Source organism: Cavia porcellus, unplaced genomic scaffold (genome assembly GCF_034190915.1).
Source record: "Cavia porcellus strain 051 isolate PalLab524CR breed Dunkin Hartley unplaced genomic scaffold, mCavPor4.1 scaffold_13, whole genome shotgun sequence".
Taxonomy (NCBI): Eukaryota; Metazoa; Chordata; class Mammalia; order Rodentia; family Caviidae; genus Cavia; species Cavia porcellus.
The window spans coordinates 58501411-58527637 of NW_026947496.1; positions in this window are offsets into that span (position 1 = coordinate 58501411).

The following is a 26227-nucleotide window of genomic DNA, read 5'->3' on the forward strand; positions in this document are numbered from 1 at the left end:
CCTAGATTTAAATTGCCGATTTTAATTATTTTGCATCATCCAGTTTTATTAAGAAAAACCACAACAAAAACCCCAACTTGCTAGTTTTAACTGATTTAGGAGACAGTCTGTTGACCATAGAAAGAAAACATTCCTCAACACGTATTTGATTGAAGGGGTTCTAGCCCTCCAGGGTATTATGTTAAGTGCTCATAGACAATAAAATAAATTGAAATTTAGACCCCAGACATTGCTAAGTTATACTAGTTACTAATAGGAAGCTTTGCAATAAAGTACTGAATTTGGAGTGACTCTCAGAACTGTAGGAGAATATATTACTAGAAGTGTAAAAATGCATGTTATTTGAGAATTTGAAATGTTATTTGGAACAATTGTTACTGCACTTGAGATCATTTATAATTAGTCTGACCAGTACTTCTGAAAGTAAAAGAGGCCTGAAAAACACTCATTGAAAATGTAAATAAAGTAATTTTTAGTAAACTTACCTAAGATTTTCCAGGTCTTTAGGTATCCTGAAGTGTACAATAAGTGCTTAATTAATGGTATATTTTACGCCTTCCAAACTCAAGCTGTTAAAATCTCATTTATGCTTGATTTCTTCAAATATTTTATGTTACTTTAACTGAATATCTCTGTCTTCCAAGTGTATCACAGAAGGTAGAGAGGAATGAGGCTGAGTATTCAGGTTTTGTCTCAAGAAATAGTTATTTTCTAGCTCACTGTGTCTCTTTATTCCTAGAGCAACAGAATGAAGACATGTGAAAGAGAAAAACTCTTGCAGACGATTTGTTGGACCTTATGTTCCTTGATTTTTAATAAATTCAGTAGCACATTGTTAGGATGAAGTTTGAAATGACATAGTGAAATGCAAGGGACACAGAGCAGAAAAAAGAAGCAGCTTGTATAGATGAGGAAGGCTATTTTGTCCATATGTGCATGAATTTATGTGGTTCTCTCAATATTCTAGCTGATCTCCTTCTGCAGTCACCATGGTCCTCTTCTTTAGGAATAGGCTTGCTATTTGGTGTGCTTCTGATAGGACACAAGAGCAAACTGTTGTTCAGGAACAAAGACACTGAGCTGGGCAGCCTAGCCTCACATTCAAGGTTAAAACAGCAATGGTGCAATCTTGGGCAAGCTGTGGAAGGTACTGTTCCTCCATGTCTTCACCTCACAAGACGAGTAATACGGCAGCTTCCACAAGAGGTTGTGTGGCTTTGTTTAACCAGAGTTTCTGTGAAAACAGAGCCTGAGAGTAGGTATTGGAGTGCAGATGGTTTGTTCTGTGCCATAATACCAGTGAGTTCATGTGTAGAAGGGGTGGAACAGGAAAAGAGGAAAACTAACCAAAGCTTGTGTTTTGTGTTATTCCTGTTCCTGATGCCGGGCATTGACACTGCTTAGACCCCATGAGGCCTGGGCAGAAACCATTGCAGAATTACCCCTATGGAACTTTGCAGGGGTGTACTTATATACTCTCACCAATATTCTCATGTATGAAGTTGGCACATGGGCGCATATACTGTCTTGCACATGTAATTTTGCATAAATATATGAGGATATTTGCAGAGCAGACTATCTATCCTAGGATAGAGTTGGGGGGGGGGGTGAGACCAGGAAGATGCTGAATTATACCTGACTGACACCAACTAGCTGGAATAAAGTAGAAAACTAGGAGGTGTGACAGGGAAAATGATGATATGGGATTAAATGAAATATGTGTGTTAAACTTCTAGACCATTTTCTGGCTCAAAGTAAGCACTCAAAATATATTAACTAGCAAGAATGCATCATTTTCAGGGGAGACATATATGAGAATTTTACAGAGAGCAGTCTTAGCATTTCTTTTTCCTGTTGTAGCATACACACATATTACGTCTTAGGACAAAAGGCCAGAATACCACTATTCCGTGTTCCATTAATAATAATGATAGTTTGTCCTTCCTATCTTTTCCTGCAGAAGGAGAATTTTTCATATCTTAATCAAATCCTTGCTGACCTAAGTTAACCTTACTGGTGTATATGTCTGAACAGGATCTTTTCCCATCCTCAATACACATACGCACACATGCACATGTGCACACACAGACATACACACATGAATTCACACATACACATATACACGCACATTGGCACACACATATACACACACATTGGCACATATTTATATATACACACACAGGCACACAAATGCACCACATTGGGCTAAGAGAACGTATCTGGGCATATGGCTGGTTTCTCAGAACAGTCTACGTCTGTTTCAATTGACAAAATGCAAGCACTTTGGGATGATTTTCAAATACACTTATTTTCCTATTTCTTATTTGATCCACTGGAGATATTGAACATTTCTTAATCTTGTAGACAATTAGTAAGTGTAGTTTCAGGTCATTCATATTTTTTCCTTAATTTACAATTTACAAAGTGCTTCTTTGTATTTGTTTGTCTTTTAATACTTTTCCTTGATATTTACATTTTTATTTATTTTCTGCTAAAATATGTACAAGTTTCCAGGCAAAGTATCTGCAAGATATCTACCAGTAAAGAAATTTTAAAAGCTTGTCTTTTATACAGAAGAAAACAAAATTGAATATGTTGTTGGAAGAAAGAAACAAATCTGAAGTACATGTAATTTTTAGTAAAAAATATAAAGAATTGCTAGAACAAAATAAAAATTCAATATATAAAGAAGATGTGTTTTTTTAATATGTTTAACAGAGTACTACTTTGTCATAAAGAAGGGTAAGTTTGGTATCTTTTAGGTAAACGGATGCACTGTGAGCCATATTCCTAAGTGAAATAAATTTGAGACACATGTATAAATACTGCTTTATTTCTCTCGTGTGAGAAACTAAAAGTATAAATAAGGACCAAAATGTATAATAGGTATCATGAAGTAGGAAGAAAATGATCAGTTAGGGAGGGAAACAAGAGATGAGGAAGGAGGAAAGGAAAGAAGGGAAATGTTTTTAAAAATGAGAAAAGAAGAAGGAAACAGAAACACAGCTTTTGTAAGCAAGAGAGGAGGAGTTGAAGGGAGAGTTAGGGAATGGGAAAAAAGAAACACATTTTAGCATGTAAAGGTGCAAATTCCCTATGATGAATGTGAATGGAAAAGAAAAAAAGGAAAAATTCAAGTCATCATCAGAATTTTTGCCTATAAAAATGTATTTTTTACATAGTTTAATTTTATTTTTAAGTTATTTGTGTGTTTTGGGATTACCTGATACTGAACACATTTTTTGGATTGTGAATATAGTCAAATTGTTAGTATGGCTTGTGTGTGTTTGTGTATGTATGTGCCTGTCATATTGGGGATTAAATCAGGGCTGGAGCACTGAGTACCATTCTTAGATTTTTTGTGTTTTTATTTTGACGCAGGGAGTCACTAAGTTCTACAGATAGAACTCAAACTTGCAATGGTCCTGTCTCAGCCCTCTACAGTGCTGGCAGTACAGGTGTACACCACCATGCTCAACTCTGATACACTTCTAGCAGATCCTTTTTGATTTGTTAAGTCACATATTTGACATATTTGTGTCTGATCTTTGAAGTGAGATCACTGGCTTGTTTTTTTTTTTTTTTTAAATCCAAAATATAATGGAATTGTTCTCTAACAAAAGTGTTGGGTAAGACACAATTAAGTTTGTCAGGACATTTTATGAGATAATGCAGGAAGGGGAATTGGAGGGAGGACTACATAGATTTGATTAACACAAGCTGGAACATCTAAAAAACTGTTCAAATGAATATTTGTGATTTTATATGCTATGTCACAAAAAAAAAATAAGGAAATCAGGTTTGTACCCCAAAATGGATTTTCCTTAGCTCCTCACAACGCGTTTAACTACTGTGGTAAAAATGAATGGTCACAAATCTGAGCATAAATTTAAGACTTGGAATGATTAGGTCTGGTCTTAAGAGTGACTTACAATAAATAAGGGCTGGCTGCCCTTGAACATTTTTAGAGCATGTGTGGATCTGGTGTTAAAACTAGCAAAATTCATTGCCCATTTTTCCTTTACAAGTGGAAAAATTTACAATATCTCTCTTGGGTCTCCTGAGCTATGTGGAGATACACAAATCTCAGTTTTAGTGAGAGCCATACCCTGAGTTTATTAGTCTTTTGGGAACCAGAATCAGCTTCATTGAGTGGAAGATTTGTGCATTTTTAGAGAAGTCCATGGACTTTTGTATTTAGGATACTCTATATTATCTTAATTGTGACTCTTTTAACATACTTATTGCTTAATATATGAGTATTTCTTTGCAGTCTTCGTCAGCTTAACTCTGTTGCTTAGGTTTGAAGTATACCATAATTAGAAAAGATGACCAGGTGTGGCCATTCATGAAACATATGAATAGTCTAGATGATTTAAAGTAGTAGAAATAACTGACATAATTTCCATTTTAAATAACAAGGTGTTTTTCCAATTCAACTGATAGTTACCCACATTTATTATATTAATATTGCAGGCAAGTTGCTGAGGGGAGAGGAGCCCAATGAAGACATTGCCACAAAGGGATCCATAGTATGTTATGATCAATGAGGCAGTTTAAAAAATAGGCATGTACTCAAAAATAATTCATTTATATGTTCAAATAGCAACTGGACTGTTTACTATAGTAAAAATTAGTGCTACTTATATACCCATCAACTGTATAATGAATTACTAATCTTAAGTGTCCATCAACTATAAAATGAATTACTAAGCCATGATGACTTGCATTATAGTCTGCATTATAGTTAAAAGTCTGCAAAGCCTTACAGTCACATCAGCAACATGAGTGAATATAGTAAGTGTTACTGTGAGTGGAAAAACCAGACCCAGAAGAGTATACAATGAATAATTCCATCTGTGAAGAGTAGAGACCAAAATATCTGTGTTGTGGGAAGCAGGAAAGAGTTATTGTTGAGGGGTATCGTAACAGGCAAGAACAAAAGGACCATCGGAGGTACGCATTCTACTACTCTGTTCCTTAGAATGTTGTGCAGTGTGTTCAGTTTATGAGAATTCATAAACCATACAAACATGATTTGTGTGTAAACATTGTCACCCAATAGAATACAAGACAAGCATTTTGGATAAAATCTTTTTCAAAGACCTGGCTATTTATCCACTAGGTGTCACTGTCTTAGTTATCTTGGAGAATTGGGGCAATCTGAAGATGTGAAGACAGACACAGTCCTGGGAAAAAGAAACATTAGTAGAGGCAAAGAGACAGGAAAGCGGTGTGGAGAACAAACTGACTGAGCTTTCAGTACTTAAGGGGAAGCTGACAAAAGGGACACTCTAAGCTACCTACCAGACAAAGGCCAGCTTTAAAGCAGTATGAAAGACCCTTTCCATGCATTTCTTAAATGATGGGAGTCAATGAAACTTTTGACTACAGGGTGGTTTCATCAAGGATATGGGTTCTGATATCTAAAACTAGCTCTTTAAAGGATGGATTTGGAGACAAAAGTACTCAAAAAGAAAAGATTTGACCACCTTTTGCGGGTAGTAACACAAAGAAGTGCCACATAGATTTACCCTTATGGCTATCAACAATGAGACAGTGATTGGTAACTAATAAATGCTCAATAAATATTCACTGATTGAACAGCAGTGTGAAGGAAAAAGCACGGAATAATTTTTGCATTAAGTTGTGTAAAATGACATTCTTGTGTATGAGTTTACTTTTGCACAGTCTCTCCTTTTTTTAAGTCAGTGCCATTTAAAACAGGGACTGGAAGACATGGTAAGGTCCTACACACACACAAGGGCCATCCAGATCATTGACGGTTAACAAGGTGGAGTCCAGATTGTATACAAAATGCAAGAAAGGGCTAGTTGCTTTATATTTCTGATAATCCCCTCAAAATGCACCTCAAAATGAAATGCAAACTTCTTTCTCAAATAATATTGTTCTTCCTTCTTGATTATTCTTTTGAATAAGTGATCAACAAAGATAGTGTCATTTGGTGTGATTTGGTTAGGTACTGCTTGCCATACAGTTCGTGTGTGAGTATGTGTGTGTGTGTGCGTGTGCGTGTGTGCGTGCGTGTGTGTGTGTGTGTGTGTGTGTGTGTGTGTGTGTGTGTATTGTTGGGGAATGAACTCAAAGACTGAACCGAGCTACAACCCTAGACTTTTTCTTTTCTTTTTTATTTTGATACAAAGTCTCTAAGCCATTCAGTTGCCCACACTAGACTCAAACTGGCAATCTTTTTACCTCAGCCTAACATAATGCTGGGATTACATGTATGTGCCAACCCAATTGATTGTTATTACAATTCTTCTATGGCAGTTGTTGTCCTGAAAATCAGTAATTCTAGCCTTGTGAAAGCTCAGACTATGGCAGTATATACTATGTCCACATTTTTCCTTGGAATTCTGACTTACTGTACTGGGATGTTATTAGGATAAATGAAGGCGTTTGTGTTGAGTTACATTATCTCTGTATTGTTTGTGATTATTGGAAGGAACTTGGCACATTTGGTGGCAATTGGCTATGGTGATTTGCCCGAAAAGCGCAGAAGGAATGGTATAGCTATCAGTTTGAAATAGGGATGCAAGCAGGTGGAACCCAGAGACAATTTATCAGCGTGCTGTGTGGGTGGAAAGGATGCCTGGATCATCTAATTCTTTCGAGCTAGTGTTTGCTGAACTGAATCTACCAGATAATTATCTTCATTTTCTCTTTGTACTCCTCGACACAGTTTAATTGTAAAGGAATGAAGATGACAGAAAGTTTAGCTGATTCATTACATTGTAGTGAATAAATCTAATTCAAACTTGTATTTTAAATTCTTTACCCTTTGCTTCTGCTATTGCATGTCCAATTCCAATTTATCTTTCACATTCTTGCTAATGTTATCTTTTTAAAATTTTCTTTGTATCCTGCCACATTTCTGATGAAAAATTTGATAATTTGAGAAGTATTGGACCCTTCAACTATTCTTCATAGTTATCAATAGTCTGTTTGCTGAATAAATTCCTTGAGAATAAAAAAAAAAACATAACATTAACATAAAGTTCAGAAGGAATGTGACTCAAGATTTTGGCTTAGATTTGTTTTGCTTTGCTGACTATATTTGTTTTAAACTAAATACTATATGTCAAAGTCTTCAATAGTGATAATGAATTGATTATATTTGGGACATATCCCAGAGTTCACTGTAGATAAATACTGTTTTAATTTAAATATTGATTCAGAAATCATTCTTTGAAATTGAAAAAATGTGTTTTGTAAAATAATGCCATTAATTTAGTTTCTTTTCTGTGAAGCAAAGAAAAAGTTTTGAATTTGAATTAAATTATTTCAACCTGAAAATTTTTCTATCACTCTAATCCAAGAAAATACATGCATAATTTATAAATAAATTAGAAGAAATATGAGATTAAATTCATATTAATTATAAATTGATTCGGGTAACTTTTCCTTCACAAATTATAGCTATTTCTGAAGTCTAGGATGATTATTATTAATGCAAATACACTGTATTTTGATGAAAATTCTGATACTATTTTAAGGAAATTTCTACCTCCCATACCCCACCTAATATATTCATACATATTAAATCAGTTTCAACATTCCATTGATTTTAAAATTTTTAGGCAAAATCATTTGAAATAAATTTTACTTCTTGCTTCTGTGAGAAAAAAATTGACATACAGCTTTAGAAGATGATTTATATCATGACTGATTAGAAGACATTGAATACAGGAATGTTCTTAATTTTCCACTAAACTTCCTAATGTATAATTTCTACTATAAAAACAAAATATCTTGAATGCATAACTTTCTTTTACAGAAGGAATTTTGGTAGTTTATTGGCATCTATATTTCTCTTGCAAAGTGATATACACAAAATATTTGCAAGTCATGGTTTTAGGAGATACAATTATAAAATGACAAGCAGTGTAAAGCTGATGTATCTTGTTTCCTTTACTTTTTAAAACTTTTCTTTTGCCTTCACATATTTACTTTCTTACACTTCATCTAAAAATATTTTGTGTTTAAGAAGGGAAAAAATGCCCTGTGGCAATTTGCATAATATGTTAATGCGGATATGCATCTAGACATCTGGATGGCATTTTAATATCTCATTCTCATTCAAGGAACTAGACCTCACACAGATGGTAGAGACAATTTTAAAAGCATTGTTGTAAACAAATAAGGCAGCCAGGAAACCAAACACACTCCAAGATAGGCATTGCCGCCAAAGAAACATTTTAGTGAGATGTTGTGACTACAAGACTGTACAGCTCTTATCAGTCTTCAACAAAAAGCGCGGTAGCAGCAGGCAGTTTTGCTGTGCAATGGAAATGGAAAAATGCCATCAGCTCTACATTTTCAGTTTGGAACACTTTAAAAATTAAATGACTTATCATACATGTGGATGTGTGCACATGCAGGTCCACATCTCTGTATTTTCTTATGAAAATAGTAATGAAAGTTTAAAAATAAAGCTGAAATCTGTTTTAAAAAGTTGTTTGCATCTGGCTGGTTTAGTTAAAGGAATTGCTAAGACTATTCCTGTGGAAATAAATTAAGCTCGTTTTAATATTTGTATTATGTTTCCTGTCTAATAGAAACAACTTTACATTTAAAGTACACTGTATTTACCTTTATCTCCTTGTGTAGATGAGGTTTCTAGACGTACTTTTCACTTAAAAAAGCAAAGCCAATGAACACTTTGAGGAAGTATATGCTATATTAGGAATTTATTAGATTTCTTCAAATGACAGGTGGTTATGAATTTTGTTTTCAAAAAGGAGACCTGAGGGACATTCCATATTAAAAGCTGTATTCCCTTCTGGTGGAAACATGCTAATCACTTGTTTTTCAAAAAACAAAAACAAAAACAAAAAAACTATGACATATTCTTTTATTTCCCTCATGAATAGCAGTTCACTATTATTCATAATTGTAAATGTCGTTGACATTTTGAAATCTAGGTTCATGAACTAACATTTTTAGAATTATTTTACAGCTATCAAGCTCAGGAATAACTAGCTTTTCTTTGCAGTGCATATGTACATAGCACACGTGAACTGGAGCAACATGAACGGCCTCTTCAGATTTCGCTGTTTCTCATATTTTGGGGGGTGCTAGGATTGCTGACACAAAAAGTTTGGAGGTAAATGTAATCAGAAGAACAAATGGACTGCTTTTGAAATTATGATACAGACAGAGAATGAAGACAAGTAGGCAGAACCTGTAAACTAAATCACATTTAAAAGGAACCTATTGCCATCATAAGGCAGATAATGTTTTAAAAAGGGCAGACCTCGTATTTTCTATTATAGCAACAATAAAATGATAATACAAAAGCAGTACTAGCCACTTCACTGATAGTCCAGTCTTGGTTATTTATCTACTACATCATCGGTGAGGGTTAACATTGCTGTATCTCACCTGAAAGAGCACTTTTGAATCAATTCCAGGCCACCATGCACTGCTAGAACTAGGACATCTGCTCACCGTAGTAAAACTCCATAAAACTTTACTGGGGAGAAAATAACCCTCTCCGTGTGGACTAGAGATGTGAACCAGACAAGTACTAAAGTGTCTGATTCATCTAATTGCCTCTGAATAATTGGTTAACTTGGGCCACCTGTATTCATAAGCATGTAGGCATTTGGTGCCATCACACACGTTCTGCAAGCAACAACTGTCTCAAGTTGGCACCTGAATAACCACACTGTGCTGAAACACTGCCAAAAACCAGACGAAACATGAGGAACACTGTGAGAAAGAGCTGAAGACTACATTATAATATGCATTCCACCTAGGAATCCATTCTGACCAGCAGAATTGGCATTTAATGAATGGGTTGGCTACCCTCAAATCTTACGACTGTAACCTTATTTCCCCTCGCCACCAATACACACAGCAGGCAGACACACAGCTGTATATGCTTGGCAAATAACTACCCATTTCATTGTTCAGTGATTCTGAAAGGCTGCTAAATTCCACTCTGTCCTATACGACTCTTCATGATACCTTAGTTTCTTCCTGACTGACAGTTGAAGGTGACTTTCCTTTGTACTATCCTGCATGCCATTAGCAATTTTCCGAAATTAAATACCATATTTTGTGTTTGATAGGGACAGCTGTGTCTGCTACCAAGGGCAAACCCACCTGCACAGCACTCGCTTTATTTTTACACTGAGAATTTTATTTAAAACCCAGCTTTATGGAGAAAAAATCAAATTGTGAGAAACAATTTTGAGGGCAATAAATTCTTAAATTCTCCTTTCACTTAAGAAAAGGGCAAATTTCTTTGATTCCCATAAAAGTATTACAAGCCTATTCAAAATCTTACGAGGTCAGCAGATTTCTACTGGTGGTAACTACATGCGTATTTATTTCTAAACCTGGATTTTAAAATTGCATGATATTCTAAACTGATAAAATGCTAGGGGAAAGCATTATGGTGAAATGTAGAGACTGCTGTGAGAAAACTAACTTTTTGTTTTGTTTGGTTTGGTTTGGTTTTCCAGACCATTCTATTTCTGAAAATCTATATTATTTTACCTGTCATATAAACATGGCAATATTGATAAAAGCATTAGGTCATACGGAGCTCTAGCCTTGGGGATTAGGATGGTTGAGTATATGAGCTCTACCAATAAAAATACCAACTCTTTAGATAAAATTCATTTGTTGCTTAAGGTGATATCAAGAAACTTCATTTTTCTAGATGTGATGCTTGGAAAAGCAATTCTTCTTGGAGTTTTGCAGAAACAGGAGACTCCATGGTTCCTGCATTTCTTATGTTTTGCGTATTTTCTCCTTTGTTCCAGGGAGTTATAATCTACATTAGTATGAGAATTCTCTGAGAATTTCAGCAGAAAAAAAAACATTTCATTCAAACTTTGTTTCCCAGTCTTAGTTGACAATACGCTGAATGTCTTTTTTAACCGCTCCAAATTATTTTTTCAACTTCTCAGCCTATGCTACGTTCATGGAACCCAGCTACTGAAATAAAACCACGAATTTCATTTCAGTTGGCAATATAGGTAACCACTGGAGGAAGGAAGGAGGGAGAATGAATAAGGGAAAAGAGAAGTTAAGGTGCTCACTTTGATCCCAAAAGTTGCCTGTACCAAGCAGTCTGCGGGTCTTCCCCCAACTTATGAGCCTCTCCAGAGGTCTCCCATTTCCATAAACTCCCCTCTCCTTTCACTTGTTCTGTCACAACCTTTAGGATACCAATTCCTTCTTGATTTTCCTGCAAACTGTTTACGTCTATTTAATTAACTGCTGTTTTAGGCAATTCTTAAATTACCTTAAATTTACTATCTCTATGCCAACTTTTTTTGCAGCAACACATGGTATCTTTTTACTTTGTTGATGGATATTTTATTTGAAAAACAAATTACCATATATTAAGTGAGGAAAAGTCTTAAAGTGTATACATATTTGTAATATTACTGTTACGTGACACATTTTATGTTGCTAACTATATGTGCTCAACTACCTAATAATGTGTATCCACTGACTAAGATCACATTGCTGAAAATGGCTATTCTAAGTACTGAGTTTATTTTATTGTTTGTCAGCTTTTCTCCTGCTTTTAAGGACTGGGCTAATAATAATTACAGACATCAGTAAATCCTGCCTTTCATTTATTTAATCAACGTATGCGTAGAAGCATGTGTGTGTGTTTTGCATTGTACTAGCTGCTGAGAAATGAAAAGGCAGACAAAATTTAACATCCAGTGCTCAAAAATCAGCCTATATTTCCACTGCTACAACAATAACAAAATGCCAACCACAATAATGAAAAGAACAAGTTATTATCTCCTAAATTCTAAGTGCAATGAGATGTTCCTGTAGTTGAAATTCTGTTTCTGCATTTGCTCATCGAGTCCTCCCAGCAACTATCCAAATGTATATTTTACTATCTCCATTTTTTAAATAAAAAAAGTCACCTGGCTAAAGAAGTTGGTTCAAGTTCACATCGAATGGAACAGGATTTTGCGGTACCACCCCAAAGGAAGTATAACAAATTCATAATAATTAATGAGTGACAAGTAAAAGTACAAATGTGAGGCTTAACAAAGTTCAGATCCCAAGGACAAAAGGGTGAAGAGAAAAGATGCTCCAGATGGAAAGAGCCTGTGCAAAAGCATCCTCAGATTGTCATCATCTTGTAACACCCAGAGCAGAAGGTAGAGCCCATCCTGACAGAAATCCATGCTTTACATGGATATATGAGGCTTGGGTCTTACTGATCTGTTAAATTTGGTAAATTCTTTCATTGGGAAGTGTCTACAGGCTTTGACTTAAAACTTATTGTTGACCTCTGTCTGCAATATATTTTTACAAACTGGATTACCTGATCACATTGGATAAAACCAAAATGAAAAATACACAGACTATTACAAAACTTCCTGAGGTAGTGAATCTTTTGTTTGCTTTTTGTGAAGAATTCTTCAAAGCTTGACTGCATCTCTAATACGTTTGTGATGGAAATCTCTCCCCATTTCTCTCCTCTTGGCATCTGTCTCTACGCATGGCTTTGTCTTCAGCCTTATCACTTCTTGCAGGAACTTGTTCCTCAACCCACAAAGTGTGCTAGGTGCTGCCACAGAGACATCATCATTAGAGGAGCCCTGTCTCAAGCAGAGCAACAGCTGGTTTTTATGAGGTAGCAGGTCAAAATGCTCTTGAAAGCTGTTTCTTGCTTCCTCAACAATGCCACTGTTGAGAGTCGATGAACTCCACTTACCTACAATAAGATAAATACCTATTGTAATGCTAGTCAGTCACTGTTAACTCACTAACGAAAGATGTGCTCAACACTTCTGAATACTCCAGCTACCTGAGCCACATGTAAAGGACAAGGTATGCATAGAGAAAGATGGAGAATTTTTGAATCTATTGTTATCTATAATGATGCCCATTCTCCTGACAAGGGAAGGAGATATACCTTGAACTTGTCCCCACCCTGCCCTTCTCAGATGGTCCTGGATTCTGTACAAAAGCAGGAGAAAGAGGACTGAGGAGTAAAATAAATTTCCTACCACAATCTACATTTCCTCAGGTTGCCACGAGTTTTGCAGATGTCAAGTGTGTGCTACCGAAGTTACTCTAGGCTGAAACCGTGTGATCCTTCTCTAAGGACCATATCCCTAGAAGAGGACTCCAATAGCAGGAGGGTGGATGAGTGTGAGGGCCAGGAGTAGAGAGTATAGTAGAGAAAGATGCTAAGATAAGATAGTGAAATTTTAATAATTAGAATTCATAAGAGTAAGAATCATGCTTGGTTGCATTTTTCACTCAAAGTACTGAAAGTGAAAAGAAAATTTTATGTGCTCTATGCAGATAGTGGTGGAGGGCTGTTCTGGATCCAGAATGTTATATTCAGGTTTATAATATATAGAATATTCATGTTTACACATATCTGACTCAAATTGACTATGCCCTTAAAAGTCAAAATTTGAGAGCCCATTTATAAAATGTCTTACTGGGGTGTACTGTGGCTGGTCAAATAAGAGATACCAGTGTATGATCCTAATGGGAGGAAAACAGAATGTTGCTTACCTGTATATTAACCCCAATAACAAATTTCAATTATATGGGTAACAAGAAGAACTATCAATATCTACAAGAAACTGGCACATTATAAAATGAATTATAAAAATCTCTTTGTCTGGATAACCAGGAACTTTACTTTATGAACTCGCCTTCATTGATTATAATAGCTTTTTCACATCCTTAGTTATTTTATCTGTATTTTGCTATCTAATGTATCCATTATTTTCATTGTACCAAAACCTTCATGCAAATATTGATATATAAATAAATTTAATAATATCTGTTACCTATTTTTTCTTTGTTTCTAATGTGCCATCTATTTTCAACACATCTTAGATTAACTAGTGATTTCTTACTGTATATCTTTTTCTTGAAATTCTGTATTATTTGTACCCTGCTACTGCTTTGTTTTTTATTTCCTTTCTTTTTTCTCTTTAAATTAAAAAATTAAAAAAAGAAATAGCAACTCATAGAAAAATGTTACAGATTTACAAATATGAACATTATGCAGTTACACAAAAGTATATATGTGTTTATAAAATTTTAATCACATAAATACATATACAAATATACAGGATTTGTAGTGACTTTTTTGAATTTTTTCCTTTTACATGAGAACAAAAAGAGCTAGCGAAGATGGTATGTAAACTTTTGTACCAATTATAATCTCACCACTCTCAGCTCTCAATGCAGTTGGAAACATCATTTATCTACAGAATTCTTCTGTTAGTGTTTTGCTCCTAGGGTAGCAGAGAAAATAAAAAGTTCGCTGCTTTTAATGTTTTTGCTTTATATATTCACCATAGTGTTCTCCTTAGCAAACACCCTATACATTAAATCGTCCTTCATATTTAACTTCAGAAATTTCTTTGGTTTGCTTATGCTAAAAATTTGTCCTAGAATTATATAAATGCCACTAAACCACTAAAATATCTATTTGTAATTTCTCCTCTTTTTTTACTTTGACGAAAATATACTTCATGTAAAGCACATATTTGCAATAGGAATGCACTACTAATAGCAGAAATAATTTCAATGTAAATTTGTATTTATGTACATAATGAAATGGCAGCTTTTTTGGAAATTTTATGCACATGACTCTCCAGGAGACCTAAAATCTACTATCATTTTCATGCATTGGAAGATTTTATTTCAATGCTCCCCACTTTAATTTTAGTTGGAGTTTTTTTAGTCACCCAGTCCCTGTACACTTTGGCCACTTGGAGGTTTGTCTGAGACTCCTCTTGTGTAGAAGGCATACTACTGTGTGCCTATGTAATTGAATGTTTGACATATGCAAGAAAGTTGTAAAATTTATAAGAGAAAAATCACATAAATATATAATTAAAAGAAGGAAACAGAAAGCCTCTTCATGAACATGTTTAGATAAAGCACAAATGACAACTAGAAGAATTTTATGCATGTGGCAGATCCACAATAGACCCTGAACCTGTGGAAGTAAAATGGACAAAACACTGATTTTTCTTCAAAGTGTTAAAAGTTTGATTGTAGCAGGAAACCATTATAGGTTCCATGAAAACGCAAATGACTGAATATGTAGCATACACCATTCATTTTACTGGAAATATCTCTTTGCATTTCATCGTTTCACCAATAAATAACTAATTTATGCTAAATTGCTGAGGAAAACTTTAAATATAAGGATGATAAAGCATGTAAGGATGATAAAGTATGCATCACTCAGCTGGTATTTAAATTATTACTGATTTAGGTTTATTTTTTATAATATTGACTCAGACTTGTTGTATTTAGTTTACCAGTAAAATTTTTAATGTATTCAAAATGTACCAACTCATTTTCTTTTATCAACATGTAAGGTCAATTTTCCTACTTGTAGGATGTAGATTAACTTTAAGACAAAATGAGTCAGTGAACTCTTTTCTCTCTGAGGTAATATTTTCTGTGTTGAATAATTCTCAAAACAAAAAGTACCTGCCATCTTTTAAAAAAGGAAATCCTTATATGATGTAGCTTAATCAATCTAATATTTAAGAGAATAGGATCTTACTCTATCCAATCTTTTCCTGTTCTTATCTTAAATCTGTACTCCAATCTTCAATGATAATCATTTGTAGCATTTTTAATATGTATTTTCTTCTGTTATTTTTTATGAATTTACTTGTGTGTGTATATGTCTGCAAATTCACATATGTGGATTCTGTTAAAATCTAAATTCAGTGACTTTTTTTTTTGTTTGCCTGCTCTTTTCTCCACTGTCTTAGACTGTGACTTATTTTCATAAAGAACAGGTTAATATTTCAAATTATAGACATAGAACCATAATATGTGGAAAATTAATCTCACTCCATTTTCAAAAATCTATTACCAAGTATGCTTCATTGAGCAAACATGAACAGATATATTTATGGTCCTATGTGTAAAATATGAAAGCAGAATTAATAAATAAATATTAAACATGTTGGTTTCTATGAGGTGACAGGTCCTGAAAACGAGCTGCACTGAAGGAAAAGAAAACAAGAGAGACAAAGTGATGGGATCAAGGGGTGAGAGTCTCTAGGACTGAAGCCTTGATAGTTTTTTTCTCTGGCTATTTATTAAAGCCTGTTCTTTACAGAAAGGCAGAAATGGGAAACGGGGGTGGTGGTAAAGTGCAGATAAATGAGAATTTAATTGTTTAATTACCCCAGGAGCAGTCTTCAGCTATGTCTTTCCTTCGTGTTTAACTGTTCTTTTACACATATCTTAGCAAGGCATCCTATGTTGTCCCAGAAGCATTTCCCTGGGACTAAGGTACTACCTTCATTTCGTTATTCTGTATGCTTCAACAAGATTTCCTCCAGAAGAGTCATGTGGCCTAGCAGAGCTCAAAGTCTCTGGAGTTACAAGAGGGAAGGTTAATTTAAGACATATTTTTCCCCACAAATAATAAATATAAAATACTTGATAAATTCTGTCAATGATATTTAACAAATTATCTTCCTATAGTTGTATGAGTCATCTAACCTAATTCTCAGTCAAAATAAGCACCAAACTAAAATTGATTTTACAATTTATTAGGTGGCAAGTTATGTAGAAGTTACTAGTTAATAAAAATAGTTTACTATATTTTAACCTGTTAGAAAATTCTTTTCACGTATCTGAGTTAAAATCTCTTTTTCAGATTAATGTATTGTCCCCGGTCTACTCTCAGGAATCAATATATTTCTATTTCAGTCAGGTAATATCTTCATATCTTAAAAGAACCATGATGTTTCTTCAAAATGTTGCCCTCTACAGATTAAATATCTTTAGATATATTAACCATACCTAAATAGACTGGTTATTTATCATTTCCTTTTTCCTTCTCTGTATTATTCATGTTTGTAAGAATAATATGCAGAAATAATAGAAATAAAGAATAGTCAAGTGGAAAAATCTGAATGAGCAAAGCTTTCCATAAGTACTGATACTACCTATGTCTTCTATTATTTTGTTGCCTAACTCAAAAAGAATTTGAAATGTCTGGAACAAATTTTTAAGAAGTCCGATCTCCTTTTGTCTACACACGTGTGCTGCATTCACAGGTTAAACAAGAATACGGCTGTGCAGGGCTACACTGTATCTCACACTCCCACATTACTACCGCTCATCAGATGCTGATTTAATTGATTGCACATGTAGATTAAAATCACCAGACTTTATTTCAGTTCCCCTTTATTTGATTTTTGGAGGTAAAAATTCCTTCATTTCTAACCACACTTTTGCCTTTGTTGAGGTGACTGTCGCATCCTTCCCAAAATTTTTTCTGTTAATCTTAATTTTTTGAGGTGTTGATCATGTCATTCAACTGCAATTAATTTCTCTGGGTTCTAAAAGCAAGTAGATGGATCTTCTGTTTCATTTAGACATGCTTCACTTCAGGGAAATGCAACCCTTGAAAGGATAGATTCAGTTAAGTCATTTGGAAATGAGACCTATGATTCCTTGCCACAAATGTTTGATTATTTTAAGTATTAGAAAAATTATTTTAATTTTAGAAGATTCCAAATGCTTCCTAAAATGGAAAATTTTGACTAAACATTTTAATAAATATTGGTCATTGGTCAGACAATGTTCCAAAAAAAATTCCAGTCTATATTTTTTACGCTAGCAAAATATATTACATATATGAGAATGTACTGGTGAAATGGAAGCTGCAGTTATGTCAGGAGAAGATACAACTCCTATTTTAAGCCTTAAAATATGAAATGTGTAAAAATTATTATCACATAGTTATTAACTATCAGGTTAGGGCTAGGATTCTGGTTTTTTTTTTTTTTTTTTTTTTTTTTTTTTTTTTTTTTTCTTTTCTCTCTGGTTTCCAAGAAACTGACAAGTTATTTGTTAGTTTTGAATGCCTTATAATAGGACTCTTACTAATTGTTAGAAGCATCAATTGTTCAACAGTTAGTGATATACTAAGTTTGTATTACTTTTGTAACAAGTTGCATATATTAAACTTGTTGTTCTCCTCAATAAATCTGTAAAGAAAACAAATTACCCTCTTTTGCCAGATATAATCCTATGTTTCCACAAAGCTGGCTATCTTTCAGTGTTCATTTTGTTTACCATGTGCTGTAGAAATCTCTGTTAAATGAATATAAGAAAAGATGCATATATATTCTTATGTGTATATTTTTATCACTTCAAGGTTTAGTATTTAAAAGCATTGCTTGAATACTCATTTTATTATTATATTTTTGCAAAGATAATTTTTAAATAAGATCTTGTATAGTAGAAGAATCATGGATGTCTTTAAATACCAGCCCTTTGGTTTTTATTGGTATATTTTATTTTTATTGGGTGACTCTATATCTTTGTAAATTCTAACTGCTATATACATTTTCATTTCATTGATACACTATGTTTTAAATAGACATTTTGCTGTTACTGAATGCCATAGTTGACTTTTAAAACTAGTAACAATTTAAATATTTCATTTTCATTGTAACAAATATGTATTAATAACTTTTCCTCACTGTTTGCTTATTTGTACGTTTTATAAGTATCTTATTCATATAACTTCAAAAAACCTGCTATATTAAAACACATTTGTATAAATTTACAACTGTAATAAAGTTACTCAGATGTTTTACAGCACAGGACAGTTTGTGTCTTTCATTTCTCCACTTTAAATGTTTATAATAAAAAATATTCCTATGAAATATTAAAAACATGGTCAGTAGGTGTAAGGCATTTTAATATTTTTGGAACTTGACTCCTGAATTGAGCTGCAGGTACTACCCAAGAACTGGGCTTTTAGCTCAGTCAGTATGTTTTCCCTCAATTGTTCTTGGAATTATAGTTCCCACATTGCAGAATTTCCAGTTTCTTCTTGTACATTTATTAATACAAATGGAGTCATTCTGCTTTTGAAGTTCATCAGTTTCTTTTACATGAATCAAATGTATAGGTAATTAAGTTAATTCTCCTTTTCTCTCTGAAAATGCACTTTGCATAATAACAATTTTATTCATGCCACATCAGTAAGTTTTTTGCAAGTACTGATTGTAGTTCTCACTGATTTCTTAGCTTATCACAAATTTCACTTTCTGTTTTTATGTTCCATTATTATTAGTTTTCCCCCACGGTCCAGTGACTCCTTTGTTCTTCCAGTATGAACACCCTTGTTAGGCACTGTTTGTTTCCTTTCCTGTCATCTTTTTATTACTCCTTTTGTGTTATTACTTTTTTTTTCCCTTTTACCTGAGGGGGAATCTGACGTCCAATTCTCTCTTTTATTTTGTTAATAATTTTTTAAATCCCTCATGACATTTATTATTTTTATTTATTACATTGTTATTTTCCATGCTGTGTGCTGACTTTAGAAAGTGGTAATATCTACTTCATTTATTTGTCATTTGCTTGACTTTCTACGTTAGTAGAATTTACCCTTTTAACAGTTTCCCTCTTCTAGATCAATGGCAGTGGGGGGTAAATGACACATCTGTTTCTTTGCTGTAGTCAGCATATTTTGGAAATGGCAGATTGGTTTGATTGAAAATTTTCTAAATATACTCACAGTACTTTATGAATTTCCTTTTTTCTTTACCAAACAGTGTAAATATGGATTGGACTGCAGTTTCCCTTTAATCATGTGTTTACAATTCAATTAAACTTACCAGAACTTAAATTGTAATGTGAATAGATGAAATTCCTCAGTCTATCTTAAAGAAACAAAAGCTAAACTTCCGTTAGAAAAAAACACTTTCCTCTATGTTATGTCTTACACTGCATCTTTTTTTCTGGTTTCCAAATTGTTTTGTTTGTTTTTCTTTCTTTCTTTTTTCTTTTCTTTTTTTTTTTTTTAATTTTGTCTTGTTCCTTTTTATCAGTACCGGGGATCGAACTCACGACTGCCTGCCTGCAAGGCAGGCGCTTATGCCACTGAGCTAAATCCCCAGCCCCCATTGTTTGTTTTTCTTTGTGTGTGTTTGTTTACTTTGCTTCCATTTTCAAAATAAAAATTTTACTTGTTTTCCCACCAAGCTACAATAGAAGATTTTGTGGAAGATCAGGTTAAGTGTTTATCTTCATGCCTTATGTACTTTAATATTGTGCCTATTTTATTTATAGTCTTCGTCTTATAGTGAAAGGAAAAAAATGCAGTGTCGGTTATAGTTTTCAGATGTTGCACAAAATGTACTGTGTTGAATGGTTTCTCCAATTTTGAACGAATTACACGGTAGGTGAATTGCACATGCTTTCTGCTCTTCTGGTAGAATTACAAAGACTTGTGTAAGCTGGAAACTCCCTCCTAACTACTGCTCTTCTGACCTTTAGGTTACCTCTGTAGTGGATTATTCCCAGGCCGCAATCTTCTTCCCCTGATTTTTTTCACATTTATTCCTCAACTTGAAATGCCCTTTGATTATCTTGAGTTAATCTAAAATGGCCTAGATGTCACTGATCAATCGTCAACAATGTTCCTAAAAGGGATGTGAAGAAAAGTGTAAGCAAAACATTCATAAGTTTTAAAAGGTCTTTCTTTTTTAAAGCATCACATATTCTCAGTGATAATCCCTGCAGAAAAAAACTATTAAGTGATGGTGGTCGGCTCTGTAGATATCTCAATTTTAGCATTACCCTCAAATATTTACATTTACTTGTTCTCCCCAAATCTTCTTCCCATTGTTCTTAACTTTGTCTATTCATATTCATTCATACATTCAAGCTTTAAATGTCAGAATTACAGATTATTATTCCTTTCATTGTTCCCACAGTTAATTGCTTTTTGGGTGATTTTGATTCTACTTTTAAATGCTTCTCAAATATCCTCTCTTTTATCCTTACTCTGTGCCAATGTTTTATTTTAGGTAAACTGGATTAAACTGACACAACTTCTTCTGAAATGTGCGGTCATCTTGCATAAAGTTAAACGTATAGGTAACATATACGTGTAGGTAACATATATGCAGCAAATACATTCCTGGGCATTAATTGCGGAGAAATTACAACTTATGTTCTTACAAATGTCTATATGCAAAATATTCACTGCATCTTTATTTACAACAGCAATAAATTGGAGTAATTTCATTATCTTTCAATGAGGGAAAGAGAAAATAAATGTGGACACACAGTAAGAACACAACACTACTTAGCAATTGAAAAAAGCAAACTACTGGAATGAATGACTTGATTAGTTCACAAGACATTGTGCTAAGAAGAAAAAGGCCATTTTAAAAGATTATTGGCAATATGATTATATTTATGCAAAATCTCAGAGTGAAAAAGCTATAGTTCAGATCACTAGGAACTGGAGTGTGGTGAGTTTGTTACTGTTAAGGGGAATCATAAAGGAGTTTAATTACAGTCGTACAGTGTAACTGTATCTTGATTGTGATGATTGTTTCACAAACCTATGTACATGATAGATTTTCACAGAACTCTGTACCTAGGGAAAAAAAGGTCCTGGGAAAACCTGATGAGTATGAAGCAAGCCAGAGCGGGTTAATTACATTGTGATAGAGTCCATCATCTTCTTTGACAATGTTCTTGGTTGCACACAAGTATACATGCATTTTAATTTTTATGTGATTTTAAAAATTGTTTTCTGTTTTCTTTATTTTGTTTTTTGTTACCAGGAATCGAACTCATGACCTTGTGCTTGCCAGGACAGATGCTGTGCTGCTGAGCTATATCCCCATCCCTATATATGCATTTTCCTTTTTTATCGGTACTTGGGATCGAACTCACGACTGCCTGCTTGCAAGGCAGGCACTTATGCGCTGAGCTAAATCCCCAGCCCCCCTATATATGCATTTTAAAACGTGCTCATTTCAACCATTTCAAAATAAAATGTTCCAAGAAACTTCCACTAATTCCTCAAGGCCCAAGAGTTGATAAAAAGAAGTGTGATAAAGAGAAGATAAAGAAGTGTGATAAAATCCACACTTCTTCCAAAGTATACAGTGTAAACCCAAATTATTTTTTAAATCATCTTAACATCACCATTTTTACAATTTTTGTTAGCCATTCAAAAACCTTTACAAGTATGTACGAAATGCTCCTCCATACCAAATTTCTATTTATGTTTAAACACATTGCTATATCTCCTCTTTGTTAAAGTCCTTCTTAAAAGTACTACTCCTACCCTTTCATGCTACAATATGATATCACACCTGTTTTTCAGAACTTGTGATTGGCTGCGCCTCTTAGTTTGTGTATGCCTTGAATTGCTCCTGTAGTCTGTGAACTCAAAGTGTGGTACAGCATCTTGCTAGTCCAGGTTCAGTCTCAGAGAGAATGAATATTAGTCCAGAAAATTTATAAGCTCAATCTGTAATTGATCTCAGTAACAAAAACTTATTATTGTGTTTTTGTCAAGCTGCTACCCCTAGACTTTGCTAATAGAAATATTTTTCTTTTCCTCCACCCACAGTGAATGCTTATTTTGCATTGTTATTTCTGACCTCTCTAGTCTGACCATACTGAAGCAGATTTAATGCTTTTCAGATATATTTTTAAAAGCAACCTTCATGGATCTAATAAACACTAACACCATCTGTGCTTTTTCTATAGCCCAGGGAAATTCTAGCTAGAGTTACAGGACATTTTTGAATAGAGTTAGAAATATCTACAGTTCCCTTGGAGTCCATAACCTTTTATTTGCCTGATATTATGTTTGTGGCATCTAATACTTGGTGTTATGTGCTATTATAGGCACAATTTTAAAAGCATTTGTTTTATATATATACTCTTAGGTCAGGATTTCAGGAAATCATTTTAGAGTATATTGGTTTTATATGGTAGAATTATTTTCTAAAACTGACAGTAGTGGCAACATGACAGACAGTGATAATTGGTCGTAGAAAAGAAATGCAGAAAAACACATTTTGTATTTAACAAATTATACATTACATTGAATGTTATAATTAGCAATATGTTGACATGATTTCTATTTCTGAACTTTTATTCAGTGTAATTTGCAAGCATTTTCCCATATTCTTCTAATCATCAGTAAATGAAGCACTATCCTTCCTGCTGTAATAACTTTTCACCTTATATTAAACAGTACAGAGGAAATGCAAAAAGTGTTAATTGAGAGAATTAATATGATTTATAGATCTTCTAAGATATTCAAGTCAGACTCCAAATCTTATATGGTATTAGAAGTCCTTTGAAAGTCTTTGGCTACCTCTCTGTCTTTATTTTTTATAAGCTCTTTGCTTATTATATTCCATTTTTCTATCCCATCACAACCAAAAATTGTATGTCCTTTTAATTTTTCACTAGCTCTTTTTTTCAGATAAAGATATTTAGCTACACAGTGTCTATCAAATCTCACTTTAATTGGAGCTTACTTACAGAGACTTTTCTGACTATCCAGCATTGAGCAGCCTTGTGGTAATGTGCGTGTAGAAGCAAACTTAGAATAGCCCATTGTGGTTGAAGGCATAGATCTCTGTCCAACTACACCTTCAGCAATATCACATTGCTAGATTGAATCTGCTATTATGGGAATATTTACACCCAGGAAATAGCAAATATTATATCCAGAATGTTTGTTTTAGAAATTGGTTATTAAACATCAGCCAGCATTAAATGGACTCTTTCATCTCTTTACATGTAACTACTTATTTTCTTTGCACTACTTATTAAATCTTTTCTTTTTATAAAACAGTATTCATATACATCTATATATCTACTTCTGCTAGAATGTAAGCATTCGAAGAATCAATGATCTAGTCTCTTCCCAGTGCTTAGAATAGTACTTTCACGCCATAGATGTAAATATATGAGTGAGTGAATCCCTCAAAACACCTATTTGTTTCCTTTTAGAATTTTATTTTAAAGAGTAAAAACTGTATTACAGAATTTCAAAACAAGGTAGTAGGAGAGTAACAAAGATTAATACATTGCATTTTGTTATCTTAAAAAATAGCTGGTCCTGTTACAAAATATAGGCATGAAACATTAATGAAACAATATAAACATAAACCTTTCTTTTCAGTGAACTAGTAGAAATCAGTTAGTACACCTATGTTAACTTTTTTGCATATATACTTATATATTTTTCTCTTTTCCCCTATCCCAGTTTCCCTTTTCTTTTTCTACTTCTCAGTATCTATTGCACATTTTGTATCTTATTCACTCTTTTAAATTCTTACACTAAGGAAGCAATATAATGTTTACAAATGTGTGTCCAAATTGTTGCACTCCTGAACATGGTCTCAGGTTGCATACATTTATGTAGAAAAGTCTCAAGTTTATCCTTCTTTATATGCAATTAGTATTCAATTGGACAAAAATATCATACCTCTTTATCTGTTCCTTGGTTGATGGACATTTGGGTTGTATCCAAATGTTGCCATGGTAAGATGCTTTTAATTCTCCTGGAAAAACATCCAGAAAGGAATAGCTGGATGGAATGGAACTTAAATCTTACTTTTTGAGGAATGTCCACACAGATTTCCACAGTGACTGTACCTGTCTTCTAGTACCAACACTGCCACTCCCACATTTATTATTGGTTGATTTCTTGATTCTTTTTGGGGTGAGATGGAATCTCAGTGTTGTTTTAACTTGCAATTCTCTAATGACAAGTAGTGTTGAACATTTTTTCATACATTTATTTTTCATTCCTGTTTCTTTATCTGACAAATGTATATTCATCTCAGATGCCCATTTTTGAACTGGGTTTTTGCATTTTGGGTCTGAGTTTTTCCAACTCTGTATGTTCTTTATATGTTCTAGATATAAGTCCTTAGTCTGAGGGGTCATTGTCAGAGCTTTTTACCAGACTGTGGGTTTCTTTTCACTCTATTGTTTGATGGGCAGAGGATTTTTAATAAAATGAGGTGTCAGTTGTTAATTATTTAACATATTTCTCATGTTGTTTGGGTTTTGATCATGAACTCTCTGACTACATTTGTGTCTCCAGGATTTCTTTGTACATTCTTTCCAATATAGTGTTTTTGTCTTTTCTGTGTACTGTGGATTGAACTTATGCTTGCCAGGCAGGCATTATGCTACTGAGCTAAATTCCTGGCCACTGGTGTTTTTGTCTGGATATTTAGAACTTTGATTCATTTTGGCTTTAGTTCAGTGCATAGTGATAGACATGGGTCTAGTTTTAGTCTTCAGTATGTAGAGAGCCAAATTTTTTCAGCATCATTTATTAAAGAGACTATCTTTCTTCCAGTGACTATATGTAGCCCCTTGGTCAAACATTAGGTGGCTGAGTGTGCTTATAGTTGGGCCTGCATCTTGTAATCTGTTCCACTGATCTTCAGGTCTGTTGCTTTGCCAGTACTATGGCAGTACCATGCTGATTTTATCACAGTAGCTTTGTAACATTATGTGAAATTAGGGATTATGATGTCTCCTGCCTTGTCTTTGTTGCTCAGAATTAATTTTGCTATTTTAGGTCTCTTATGGTTCCAAATGAATTAGGAACATTTTCTTTAGATCTGTGAGATATGCTAATGACCTGTGAGTTATACTGTGAGGTATTATAGTAAAGCTGTATAACAATTTTGAACGTATGAACATTTCCACTATGTTGGTTCTTACTATCCATGAGCAAGATTATGTTCTTCAGTTTCCTTTTTCAGAGCCCTGTAATTTTCATTGTATAGATTTTTTTTGTTTTGTTTTGTTTTCGTTGTTAGATTGATTCTTTCTTATTTTAAAGCGGGTAAATTAAACATAACAAAACAGATCATAAGAAAATAATTAAAGAAACACAGATTTCAAAGCAAGAGCACAGGAGATCTTTACTGTCTATCATATTGTCTCTTGTTTTCTTCCAAATAGTTGTTCATACCTTCACGCACAGTGAATTCGTACTGAAAAAAATTGTATTAAACTGATCAGAACAGGGTGATGAAGGCATTTTAGGTCTTCAAGACCAGACAATAGGGAAGTCAACAATGGCTTCCATAATGTCTCTTGCCCTTTTCAAAATAGCTGTCCATACCTTCACCTATTTTGATATTAAACAAAATAGACTAACATCACTCTGAACATATAATAATAGTATTGCTAGATTTTATGTCCTGATGGTATAGCATTAGCACTGAGTACCTTAGTGTCTCTTTTTCTTCAAGTGTCTGTTCATTTCATTGTGCATTATGTAATCCATTCATATAAATTGTTTAGAAGTTCTACACATGCATGAGTCTTCTACATGTATATCTATCCTTTCTGTATTAGAGGGAAAAATAAATCAAAACAAGACAAAACAAAA